This window comes from Macaca thibetana, chromosome 1 (assembly GCF_024542745.1).
Source record: "Macaca thibetana thibetana isolate TM-01 chromosome 1, ASM2454274v1, whole genome shotgun sequence".
Lineage (NCBI taxonomy): Eukaryota > Metazoa > Chordata > Mammalia > Primates > Cercopithecidae > Macaca > Macaca thibetana.
In genome coordinates, this window is record NC_065578.1 from 162,044,042 (window position 1) to 162,056,539 (window position 12,498).

Sequence of the window (12,498 nt, forward strand, 5' to 3'; positions counted from 1 at the left end):
TAGGCGGGTCACTTGAGGCCAGGAGTTCGAGATCAGCCTGGGCAACATGGCAAAACCCCATCTCTACTAAAAACACAAAAATTAGCTGGGCATGGTGGCAGGTGCCTGTAATCTCAGCTACTTGGGAGGCTGATGCACCAGAATTGCTTGCACCCAGGAAGCAGAGGGTACAGTGAGCTGAGATCATACCACTGCGTTTCTAGCCTAGGTGACGGAGTGAGACTCTGTCTCAAAAAAAAAAAAAAAAAAAAAAAAAAAGATTCATGGTCTTTTTTTCCAAGTCCAATACTAGATGGACTTGGAAAAAAGTTGTGAAGCTCATACATAGTATCGTGGGCAGTGACTAACTGGGGCCAGTGGTGTGGATGGTAAAAGGAATATACCAAGACAGTCACAGGAAAGAAAGGCAGATTTATTAAAGAAAGTAGAAAAACACATTGCAAAAAAGCAACAGACAAATTAGCAAGAGAGGAGCTGACTGCAAGGAGACAAAGGTTTGCTGGGATTTTATAGGATGGTGCCTGTGCTGTGTTCTGGTGGGGGCTACATGCAATATTGATAATGCCAAGGTTGCAGTGAGCTAACTTGCATTTTTCTATCAGCTGAGGGTCTGGTGGTAAGTCAGGCACAGAAAGATGGTGAGTTATTTGCACTGGAAGGCTATATGTCCTGGACCACTAAGAAAGGCAGACTTATAGCTTATCTGCTTTTTCTTTTTGCTTTCCCCTGCTCCTGACAGTCTAAATCTTTTCCCCTAATTAGGACTCCATGCATAAGTGATCAGGGGACATGAGTGGAGAGCAATTGCTTACAATCAGGGCCTCCATTTCAGTCTGCTATTCTGGCTAAGCAAGGTCCCATCCTTTAAAATTAAAAGACAATTGGCCAGGCGCGGTGGCTTACGCCTATAATGCCAGCACTTTGGGAGGCTGAGGTGGGTGAATCACGAGATCAGGAGTTCAAGACCAGCCTGGCCAACATGGTGAAACCCCGTCTCTACTAAAAATACAAAAATTAGCTGGGCATGGTGATGCGTGCCTGTAATCCCAGCTACTTGGGAGGCTGAGGCAGGAGGATCCCCTGAACTAGGGAGTCAGAGGTTGTAGTGAGCCGAGATCGCGCCACTGCTCTCCAGCCTGGTGACAAAGCAAGACTCTGTCTCAAAAAAAAAAAAAAAGAAAATTAAAAGACAATTCTCTTTGGTGGAAACCATACACATAAAACATTGTCTGCATTTCTGTTCTCCTTTTTCTGTATTCACCATAAGCATTATACGCTTGGCTCCAGGTAGCAAACCTATATCTTCTTCTATCTCTAAGTTACTAATATAACTTTATAAAAGAGCCCTTTTTGAGTATTCTTTGAATTTTTGGCAGACTTCAACTCATGCTGGACTTTTATCTCTCCTAAATGATAATGAGTGTGTGTATATATGTATATATATACACACACACAATTTTCTCTTAAAAAGTGATAAACTGTAATCTCAGCATTTTGGGAGGCCGAGACGGGCGGATCACGAGGTCAGGAGATTGAGACCATCCCGGCTAACACGGTGAAACCCCGTCTCTCCTAAAAAATACAAAAAACTAGCCGGGCAAGGTGGTGGGCGCCTGTAGTCCCAGCTACTCGGGAGGCTGAGGCAGGAGAATGGCGTGAACCCGGGAGGCGGAGCTTGCAGTGAGCTGAGATCCCGCCACTGCACTCCAGCCTGGGCGACAGAGTGAGACTCAGTCTCAAAAAAAAAAAAAAAAAGAAAAAAAAGAAAAAAAAAAGTGATAAAATGTGATGCATGCTCATTAAGGAAAAATTTTAATGGAAAAGTAAAATAAAAAACAAGTTACCCATTGTCCTTTCCTTATCCGTTCCTGTGAAAAACAAGCAATCTGTTTTTTCCTTGCTTAGCATCCGATTGGGCCTGACAGCAGTTAATTATGGTGTCTCACCCTCCCTATGGAGACAGCCAATCAGAATTATTCATCAACCTGGCCACAATAATTGGTTGATGGATCAACTTGTGACGGAAGCAAAGCCAATTAGCGTCTTCCCTGAGATTGGTCCCATGGATGCTATGATAAAGATGGTCACTTTTTCTTTGATGTTCATAAGCCACAACAATGCAGGGCTGAGGTCATTGGCAGCATCTTTCCAAAGAGGTGAAATGATCCTGTCTGAGAATAAAGGAAGTTCACAGAGGAAAGCAGAGCCAAGAAATGGAGACAGTGACAGAGCCCTCAGGATACCATTTCTCTATTGGCTCCCACTGTGCCTGAAGCTGGTTCTACAGATTAATTTCCCAGTTATGTGTGCTAATGCATTACTATTTATTGTATTTTTTAGGTTGAACCATATGAAACCACCATTTTTGTAAGTCGAAAGCAGTCAAATATTGGCAATTTTATATGGCTCAGCTTAATAAAGCAAATTTGAGTTAGATTGCAAGTTAGCATCTTGACTAATTCAGGTAGGCTTCTAAAAAATTAACTTTTGAGACAGTTGTAGATTTGCACGTAGTCATAAGAAATAATACACAAAGATCACTTATAACATCTTATTAAATGATGGTACAGTATTAAAACCAGGTTATTAACATTTCCATAATCAAGATACAAAACATTTCCATCACTACAACGATCCCTTACTTTGTCTTTTATAGTCATATCCACCTCCACCCCCTCCTTAATACCTGCTAATGTGTTTTCCATTTCTACAATTTTGCCATTTCAAGAATTTATATAAATGGAATCATACAGTATGCAAACTTTTGGGATTGGTATTTTTACTCAACATAATTCTCTGGAGATTCATCAAAGTTGTTGCATATGTCAATAGTTGATTCCTTTTTTGTTTGTTTTTGGCTGAGTTCTATTTCACGGTACAGATGTACTGAAGTTTGTTTAACTGTTCACCCATAATAGGACATCTGAGTTGTTTCCAGTTTAGGGCTATTTTAAATAAAGTTGCTACAAGCATTCATGGACAGATTTTTATGTGAACATAAGTCTTCTTTTTTTCTAGGCTAAATGCCAAGGAGTGCAATTGCCTAGAGTCATGTGGTGGTTCCAGGTTTAGTTTTAAAGAAACTGCCAAACTGTTTTCCAAAGAGGCTGTGTCATTTTCTGTCCCCACCAGCAATATATGAGTGAGCCAATCCCTTCACATCCTCACCAGCATTTGGAATTGTCACTATTGTTTTTATTTTAGCCATTCCGATAGATACATAGTTAGCCATTCTGATAGATATGTAGTAATAGCTCATTATTTTTATTTCTAAAATATTTTTTATTTATTATTTATTTACTTTTATTTTTTGAGGCATAATCTCACTCTGTCACCCAGATTGGAGTGCAGTGGCGTGATCTTGGCTCACTGCACACTCTACCTCCTGGGTTCAAGCAGTTCTCATGCCTCAGCCTCCCAAGTAGCCAGGACTACAGGCGCATGCCACCATGCCCGGCTAATTTTTGTATCTTTAGTAAGACGGGGTTTCGCCATGTTGACCAGGCTGGTCTCAAACTCCTGACCTCAGGTGATCTGCCTGCCTCAGCCTCCCAAAGTGTTGGGATTATAGGTGTGAGCCACCGTGCCTGGCCTGGTTTTTTATTTTTTATTTGAGACAGGGTCTCACAGTGTCACCCAGGCCGGAGTACAGTGGCATGACCACGGTTCACTGCAGCTTCAACTTCCCAGGCTCAGGTGATCATCCCACCTCAGCCTCCCGAGTAGCTGGTACTACAGGCGTGCACCACCACACCCAGCTAAGTTTTTGTATTTTTGGTAGAGACAGGGTTTTGCCATATTGCCCAGGCTGGTCTCTTAAACCCTTGGGTTCAAGCAATCTGCCTGCCTCAGGCTCCCAAAGTGCTAGGATTATAGGCATGAGCCACCACACTCTGTCTTCATTATTTTAATTTGCATTTCCCTAATGGCTAGTGATGTTGAATATCTTTTCGTGTACTTATTTGCCATATGTATATCCTCTTTAGTGAAATGTCTATGTCTTTTGCCTGCTTTCTAATTGTATTTTTTTTACTGTTGAGTTGTAAAAGTTCTTCATATATATTACATACCAGTCCTTCATTAGATATGTCACGTGCAAATATTTTTATTCTCTTAACAGGGTCTTTCAGAGAGCAAAAGTTTTTAATTTTGATGAAGTCCAATTGATCATTTTTTTTTCTTTTGTGGATTGTGCTTTTGGTGTTTAGAATTGTTTGCCTAGCCCTAGATTCCAATAACTTTCTCTTATGATTTTTTTCTATTCAGTTTTACATTTAAGTCTATGATTCTTTTTGAGTTACATTTTTTACAAGGTATGAGACTTCAGTCAGGGTTCTTTTTTTTTTTTTTTTTCCCCCTATGTATGTCCAGTTGTTCCGGCACCATTCATTGAAAGGCTATCTTTCCTCCACTTCATTGCTTGTACACTTTTGTCAAAAATCAATTGGGCATAAGGCCAGGCACGGTGGCTCACACCTGGAATCCCAGCACTTTGGGAGGCCGAGGTGGGAGGATTGCTTGAACCCAGGAGTTCGAGATCAACCTGCACAATATAGCAAGACTCTGTCTCCACAAAAAATAAAAATTAAAAAATTAGCCCAGCATGGTAGCACATGCCTATAGTCCCAGCTACTCAAGAGCCTGGAAGTCAAGGCTACAGTGAGCCATGATTGTGCCTGGGTGACAGAGATCCTGTCTCAGGAAAAAAAAAAAAAATCAACTGGGCATATTTACTTAGATCTATCCCTGGGTTCTCTGTTCTATATGTCTATACCTCCACTAATACCACACACTCTTGATCACTCCTAAAAAAAAGGTTCTTGGCATGTAGTAGATGCTCAATACATGGAATTATTATTCAATCACCCAATAAATATATACTACTATTCACATAGTTACTAATATTCTTTACACTTAATTTTCAGCCAAATGCACCTTATCTATTTTAGCAACTTGAAGTTCTCTTAGCCTTAGAAATGGCTATCATAAAGTATCTGCATTAAAAGAACCAAAAAGTGCATAAGTAGAATTTTATTTAGAGGAAAATTGGTTCCAAATGATAGAACCCGATCTGTTAATACTCAGGGAAGGGATCTAGAAGTCACTGGAGCAGCACTTCCCAAAGTGTGTTCCTTGGTACACTAGTCTTGAAGGATGCTCTTCAAAAAAGAGTTTGTGGTCAAAACTGTGGGAAACACTAGACACAATAATGTATTGTAAGGGAGTCACAATATGTCTTATCACATCAAAGTATCTGAAAAGTTCTGAAGTAAAATGTGCCTATTTAATTTACTTTAAGGTTCCCCGAACTAATTTATTCATAGAAACCACATTTTCCCCACAGACAGTTTGCATCCCATGTACAGTAACATCCCATGATACTGTTCCTGGGAGCATACTCCCTGAAGCGTATTTTGAAAAATGCTACCATAGAGTATTATCAGAAAGACTTCAGAATATCAGGTCTGGTAGGAAACTTAGGGCCTTCTGAAGCAGCAGTTTTCAGAGTATGGTCTGAGGACTCTGTGGGCCTCCAAGACTCTTTTAGGGAAACGAGTTCTAACTGTTTTCCAAGAAATACTAAGATGTTACTTGCTGTTTTCACTCATTCTCCTACAAGCATATAGTGGGGTTTTCCGAAGGTTAGATGGCATGTGATATTGCAAGTGACTGAAGGCAGAACCAGATGTGAGAATGCACCTGTCTTCTATTCAACCGGATGGTAAGGGGGGTTATAAAAATATAAATTAATGCCACTCTTCTTACTAAATTTTATCTTTTAGAAAAATGGTTGTTGTTTTTTTCACCAAAAGGTGCTTATACATATAATGAATTCATTGTTGTTACATAAATATGATTAAATTTTCTGTTTTAATTTTAATACTGCAAATATTGATAGGACCCAGATAAACAAAAATTCCTTAAGGTCCTCAATTAAAAAAAATTTTTTTTCCCCAATATAACCTCAATCTTTTTTTTTTTTTTTTTTTTTTTTGAGATGGAGTTTTGCTCTTGTTGCCCAGGCTGGAGTGCAATGGCACGATCTCAGCTCACCGCAACCTCTGCCTCCTGGGTTCAAGCAATTCTCCTGCCTCAGGATCCCAAGTAGCTGGGATTACAGGCATGCACCACACGCCCGGCTAATTTTGTATTTTTAGTAGAGGCAGGGTTTCTCCATGTTGGTCAGGCTGGTCTCGAACCCCTGACCTCAGGTGATCCACCTGCCTCGGCCTCCCAAAGTGCTGGGATTACAGGCATGAGCCACCATGCCTGGCCTAACCTCAATAATTTTTAAGAATGTAAAAAGACACAAGACCTGAAAGTTTAAAAGCTGCTCTTCTAAACAAATCTTTTCAGGGGGAAACTGAGACCCAATGGGCTAGTGCTTTGACAGCAGTAAGTTCAAACTAGAAGCCGGAACTTATGATTTCTGGTTCCAGGGCCTTACCACAACCCTACGCTGCCTCCTACTCACTACTGCAAGCTGAAAAACAAACAAAAACCCAAGATATTTGATGAAGTTAAGAACATTGAAACCAAAAAGTGAGCTGTTATCCTCTATTTATGCAGTGCCATGAAGTCTACAACCAAAAGAACATGTGCAGTGGTGGGAGCTGAACCAAGAAAAATACAACACAGGGAGCAGAACACGTAGCACCCAGGACGGTGCACATCAGGGTGCCTAATGGGCAACTGCTGGTAGAATGCCTGACATAAACTGGGTCTAGTATATCAATTTAAATATGGGTGTGCATATTACATCCGTATGTGCATTTACATATAAAAAATAGTAAACCAGGCAGTGTTTGTCATTTATTAAGCTTTAGGTAGAATAATGCTTTTATTCTAAGTTTTGTTCAATTAAAATGTAATTCAGCCAGGCGCATGGGCTCATGCCTATAATCCCAACACTGGGAGGCCAAAGAAGAAGGATCACTTGAGGTCAAGAGTTCCAGACCAGCCTGGGCAACATAGCAAAACCCTCATCTCTCTCTTTTTTTTTAAAGTGTAATTGCTGTTTGCTTAAGAGTTGCTTTAGTCAAGTGGTGTTGAGAGTGCAGTGTATGTGTATAAAAAGGCAAATATGGGGACCCCAGACAAAAAGAGTGTGCCTATCCAGGGGCTTGCCAAGCTAGAAAAGGGTACTACACAGCAGGGCACTCTCTGCCCTGAGCTCAGTGCCCCCATTTCCCTGATGCCTGAGAAATCCTGCTACAGCCAGAGAGATAAGAGGTACTCAGGTATCTGAGGATGGTGCCCATACTATTTCAAAGACATTGTCAGGCACCTGACCTGCCATCTGTGGCTAGAGGGCAATGTCCTATAAGAGATGGGTCAAGCGCTCCTTTGTACTCCCACATTACTGCCCCTTTGAGAGTGTTAACACATATCTGTATTCTGTCATTTGAGCTTTGTTCTCTGTTTAGGCTGGATGATCTTTTAGTGTGTCTAAGACATGGTTGCTAATGCAAAAATTAGGAAGTTAATCATCTCATAGGAGCTTGAGGTGATGAGACACTGGACAGATAAGCTTTGGTGGGGATTAGAGGAAAAGCAGGGGCATATAATTGATGCCAGGGAGAGTAGACACCATTTGGGAGTAATGACAGCGCTCATCTCCTATCCAAGAGCACCAATGGTAGAGACAGGGAGTGAGGAGGAACCCAGACCCTCAGCTGTGGCATGGATGCCAAGATTTCGCCTCGTAAAGTCAAACTGATTTTAGGGTTATTGGATAAAAGCAGATATGAGCTAGAGGGTATGGGTTTTGGCCTGAGTTCTTGAGCTCCAAACTTGGGGGCAGGATGAAGGCTAAGTCCTGAGAGGAAGCAGTGGAAGGCTCCAGAGCTTCCTTAGGCCTCCTCTGCTGGAGAGAGTGCATTGCTGACGTTACCTGGTCTCCACCCTCTCCATGAGCCCTGAGCCAGGGGCTCCCTGCTCCCTCCTGGCTCACATTCTGACTCTGATGTCACTGGGCTCCCTGCCCTCCCTTCCCATACGCTCGTCCTGGCATCAAGCCAAACTGAATCGTTAGCTATTTTTCTACGTGCCTCTCCCTGTACTTCCCCAGTGCTATCTCTTTGCTCTCCCTACACCGCCCCTGCCCCCCACCAGAATGCCCTCCTCACTATCACCTTGCTCCTGAATTGTGTCCCAAATTTTGCCCATCCCCTTCCCGACAGTATTTGTTTCCCATGGCTGCTGTCACAAATTACCGTAAACCTGGTGGCTTCACACAACACAAATGCATTATCTGACAGCTCTGTAGGCCATAAGTCTGACAAAGGTGTTCCTGAACTAAAATCAGGGTGTCTACAGGGCTGCATTCCTTCTAGAAGCTCTAGGGAAGAATGTATTGGCTTGCCTTGACCAGCTTTTGCAGCACCCACAGTCCTTGTCTTGTGGCCCCTGCCTGCATCTTTGAAGCCAGCAGCATAGCATCTCTCTGACCCTACTTCCACATCCATCTCCTTCTCTAACCACAGCCAGGAAAGGTTCCTCTGTTAAGGAGCCATCTAATTAGATTGGGCCCACCTGGATAATCCAAGCCACTCTCCCCAACCAAGGACCTTAATTTAATTATATTTGCAAAGTGCCTTTTACTGTGTAAGACAATATTCACAAGTTCCAGGGATTAGGATGTGGACATTTGGGGGTGTGACATTATTCTGCCCCCACCACTCTGGCACAGCCCAAGTAGCCCTCACTGCCCTCAAAGCCCCCTCTCCACCATTCTGGGCTCCCCTGGCCCTTGGTCTAGGTTTCCCAAGTGCCGCTGCAGCCTTCCCCCAGCACAGCTCTTACCACCCTGAATTGTTATTGCTTGTTGATTTGTCATTTTCTTGCAATAAACTTCAAGTTCAGTGGGAACAGGGACAGGGTTTGTCTTGTTTACTGAGATATCCCCAGCACCTAGCACAGTGCTCAAAAAATTTTTGAAGGGAAAAAGCATTTCTGATACAGGAGAGAGAAATTATTTAGGCAGACAGCAAGGACAAAAAAGTCCTTAGCAGAACTTCCCTTCTAATAAGAAGCAGTCCTAGAAATCATTTCTTTTCCAACACAGAGTAGCCTGAAAGATTGGGCTGCAAACATATATAAGGAAGCTGGAAGCTTGCATGGGGGAATGCTGGCAGCTGCACTCATAGAAAAGGGCTACCGGGGGGCCAGGCATGTTCACCATGGGGCTCTACCTTCCCTTTTTTGTTAACACATGTACAGTAAGAAAGAACTGGGCAACATGGAGAAGCTCAGGCAGAGAAGCCACCTGCATAATAAAGATTGGGCTGGGGGCTGCCAGAGATTTGTGCCCTATACAGATGGCACACCTGGTGCTAACTTTTTTTGAGGTGCCCTGTATAGATGAGATACCATCTCCCCACTAGCTCATCTATAAAACCCCCTGCATTTCACCTTGAATCGGCAACCCATTTTTCCAGGACCCCTCTCTGTAGCAGAGAGCTGTTCTCTTTCTTTCACCTATTAAATTTCCACTCTTAACCTCACTCTTTGTGTGTCTGCATCCTTGATCTTCATGGCCTGGAGACAACAAACCTTGGGTGTCACCACAGACAACAAGGCTGCTTCACTTCTACAACACATCACTTTTCATGCTACATTCCAACCATGTGATTGGTCTCCTATTAGGTTGTGCATTACTTGAAAGCAGAGTTACATATGATTTGTCTATTGTATCCCTGGGGTACCTAGCATCTGTGAGCCCTGGAGTTTGGCTCACAGATAGCGCTTGGCACATGTTTATGGAATTAAATTGAATGAATAGGTTCAGACTAACTTCACTGGCATGGCTCATAAACCAGGGCACATGGAGGATGCATGGGAATGAGGTGCCCTGGGTCAGGTAGGACTATTTGGGAAAAGCTTCTGCAAGGCAAGTGCTTGGGCAGAGAGTTGAATTAGATGAAAGATAAGGACTGGCAGGGCTAGGCATGATAATATCCCATGGAGGACTGCAATGAGCAAAGTCAAATGTAGGGACAGCCAGGGAGGGGAGTAACCAGTGATGAGATGGGGTGGGGAAGCACAGAAATGGTAACCACTTGGCTTGGTTGCCAAGTGGAGGGGTCTGAATTAGATGCAACAGGGTGCTTGCTACCAGAGATTACTGAGCAATGAGCGATGTGCTGAAAACAGAATTAGAGGAAGATAGGATGAAACTAGGAGGACACAGGAAGGAAGTGCATTTCAGGGAGCAGAATGCTAGCTGAGGAAACATACAGGCAGGGTAACAATAGCTACTTCTTGGGGACACCTGGATAGACAAGATGTGGAAATAGGAGAAAGGAGTCAAAGATAGTTTGATGCCATAATCTAGGGGCTGCAGAAATGCCAAATGACAGTGGAAGGCCTCCCTTCTGTTTGATGAGGAAGATGGTGAGCTCAGCATTGGGCATATTTAGTGTTGTCTGTCAGAGGGTCATCCATTGGAGGTGATAGACTCAGTCCCATGCTTTTGTCCCCATGAAAGTCCCCACCTCCACATAGAACGTATACGGGGGAAGAAGTGTCTTTTTCCAGTACTTGAACTATCTCTTCTGCCCCCACGAGGTAGGCATCCTGTCTCTGCCTGAGCTTGCTCACCAAAGCAGCCATTCTGACCTCCACAATGAGCTAACATTGCCATTTATAGAGCCTTCCTCTTTGTGCCAGATGCTGTTCTAGGTGCTTTGCACATGTAAACTTATTATATCCCCACAACCACCTTGAAAATTTGGTAATATTTATCCCATTTTATGGGCATGGAAACCAAGACTTCTGAAAGGATTCCAAAGACTTCCAAAGACCCAAAGGTGGTGTCCTAAAGGAAACCACCCAAATTCACACAACTAGGAAGGGAAGAACCAGGATTCCTGCCCTGGTCACTCTAGCTCCAAAGCCCCTGACCTTTGCATCACACCACAGGCCTCCTGTCCCTGCTCCCTGCCAACTAGGTTTAATTTAATTCTATATAATTCAGTTTAGCAAACACTTCCTGAGCACCCACCAAGCGCAGGTCACTCTGCCAGGTGGCAAGGATATAAAGAGGAATAAGGCATAAGCGTAGGAGAGAGGAACACAAACTCAGTGGCCTCCAGATAAGTGCCCACCTCAGTTCACAGGGCCTTCGAGGGGCTTGATTCCACCTGGACCCAGCCCATATGCTAATCCAGCCACCAACCTCAAGTTTGGGCCATATTGATACCCCTCCCACCCACCCCTAAGGAATCCCAACATATCAAAGCTGAAGGGGATCTTATAATCCAACCAAATCATTTTACAGATAAGTGAAGTAAGGGAAGCTGAGGCCCAGAAAAGGGAGGTATGTTTTCCAGGCTAACACAGCGGCTTAGGGGCAGGGGCAGGGCCAGGGCCAAAGCCCCGGTGTCCTCACTCCAGGTCTGGTGCCCTGAATTCAGATGAGTCCTCTTTCCTTCACAGCTGGCAAGAAGTTCACACCTGCCCTGTAGCAGCTGGGGACCCCCACCCCTGCATCCTGGCCATGCACACTGCCCCATTTTGCCAGGCCCAGCACCAGCATGGGGTAGGCGGACCAGGCTAAGGACGCTGTTGTGCACACTCTTCACAGGCCCAGCCCACACCAACCCCTCTCCAACCCTCGATTTCTCCTTCTCAGGTGTGTGTGTAGGGGTAGAGACGTTGCCGCGCAGAAAGTCCTCTGTAGCAAAGACGTGGATCCCTAAATAACATTTCCATATTTTGAATGAGGACAAAGCCCTTCAATCTCATATCCTTTTTGTTGCTGTTACTAGCTTACAGTGCATAAAGCGCTTTCTCTCTAAAACAGCAAGATGAAACAAGCTGAGTTTTATGATACAAGGAAGGGAGAAGCACTGCAGTGGGAATTCTCAGGCCACACAAAGGCAAGACCCTTCCCCAGGAGTTTGGAAGGCTGACGTTTCCTTTTCTGATTTGGTCGGGTTTGAGAAATGCCCGCCTCTCCCTTGCGCAAGAGTCTCCACGCCCAGGTGAAGGCGGGTCTTGCTGCCATGGCGACAGCGCGGTTAGGCTAACGAGCTCCTCTGGCAACCAATAGAAGCTAGGAGAGGGCGGGGCCCGCTGGGTCTTTTGCGGCTGCGGCGGGCTTGCAGGTTCGTGGACGCGGCATTGGGGGAGGGGACGGGGGTCGCGGGGGTACTGGGGGTCCCAGTCTGGCCTAAAACCTCTGGGCGTGGTGGGCACCGGCCTTCGCCGTCGGAGCAGGGGTCCCAGACTCGCACCCAAAAGTTCCCGTCGGGCCCGAGCGGGGAGGAGCTGCGGGGCGGGCAGAGGCGGAGATGGCGGAGGGCAGTGGGACGTGATGCGCGGGTCAGAGCCGGGCCTTGAGAAGGAACTGGAGGCCCCTGGCAGCGGTGTGCTCTCGAGGCCCCCTCTGCCGGGCCCACCAGGTGGCTGGCGGAGAGCCGGAGAGTTGTGCGGGATAGAAAGCAGGGTTTGGCGACCGAGTTTAGCAGGCCTTGGAATCCTGGAGCCCAGCCC

At 44.8% G+C, this 12,498-nt stretch overlaps 1 protein-coding gene across 3 annotated transcripts in view; it reads left to right on the forward strand.

Moving 5' to 3' along the window:
• The window catches only part of TMEM9 (transmembrane protein 9), a 229,527-nt gene that overhangs the window by 197,930 nt on the left and 19,099 nt on the right, over positions 1 to 12,498 (forward strand). Inside the window, exon 2 of one of the 3 annotated variants that reach the window (XM_050764602.1) lies at positions 12,071 to 12,110. The exons of 1 other annotated variant lie outside the window; for it this stretch is intronic. The gene's annotated coding sequence lies outside the window, so the exon portion shown is untranslated. Of the gene's footprint in view, positions 1 to 12,070; positions 12,408 to 12,498 lie in introns of those variants that run through there. One more of the 3 variants, XM_050764611.1, reaches the window with a different exon arrangement.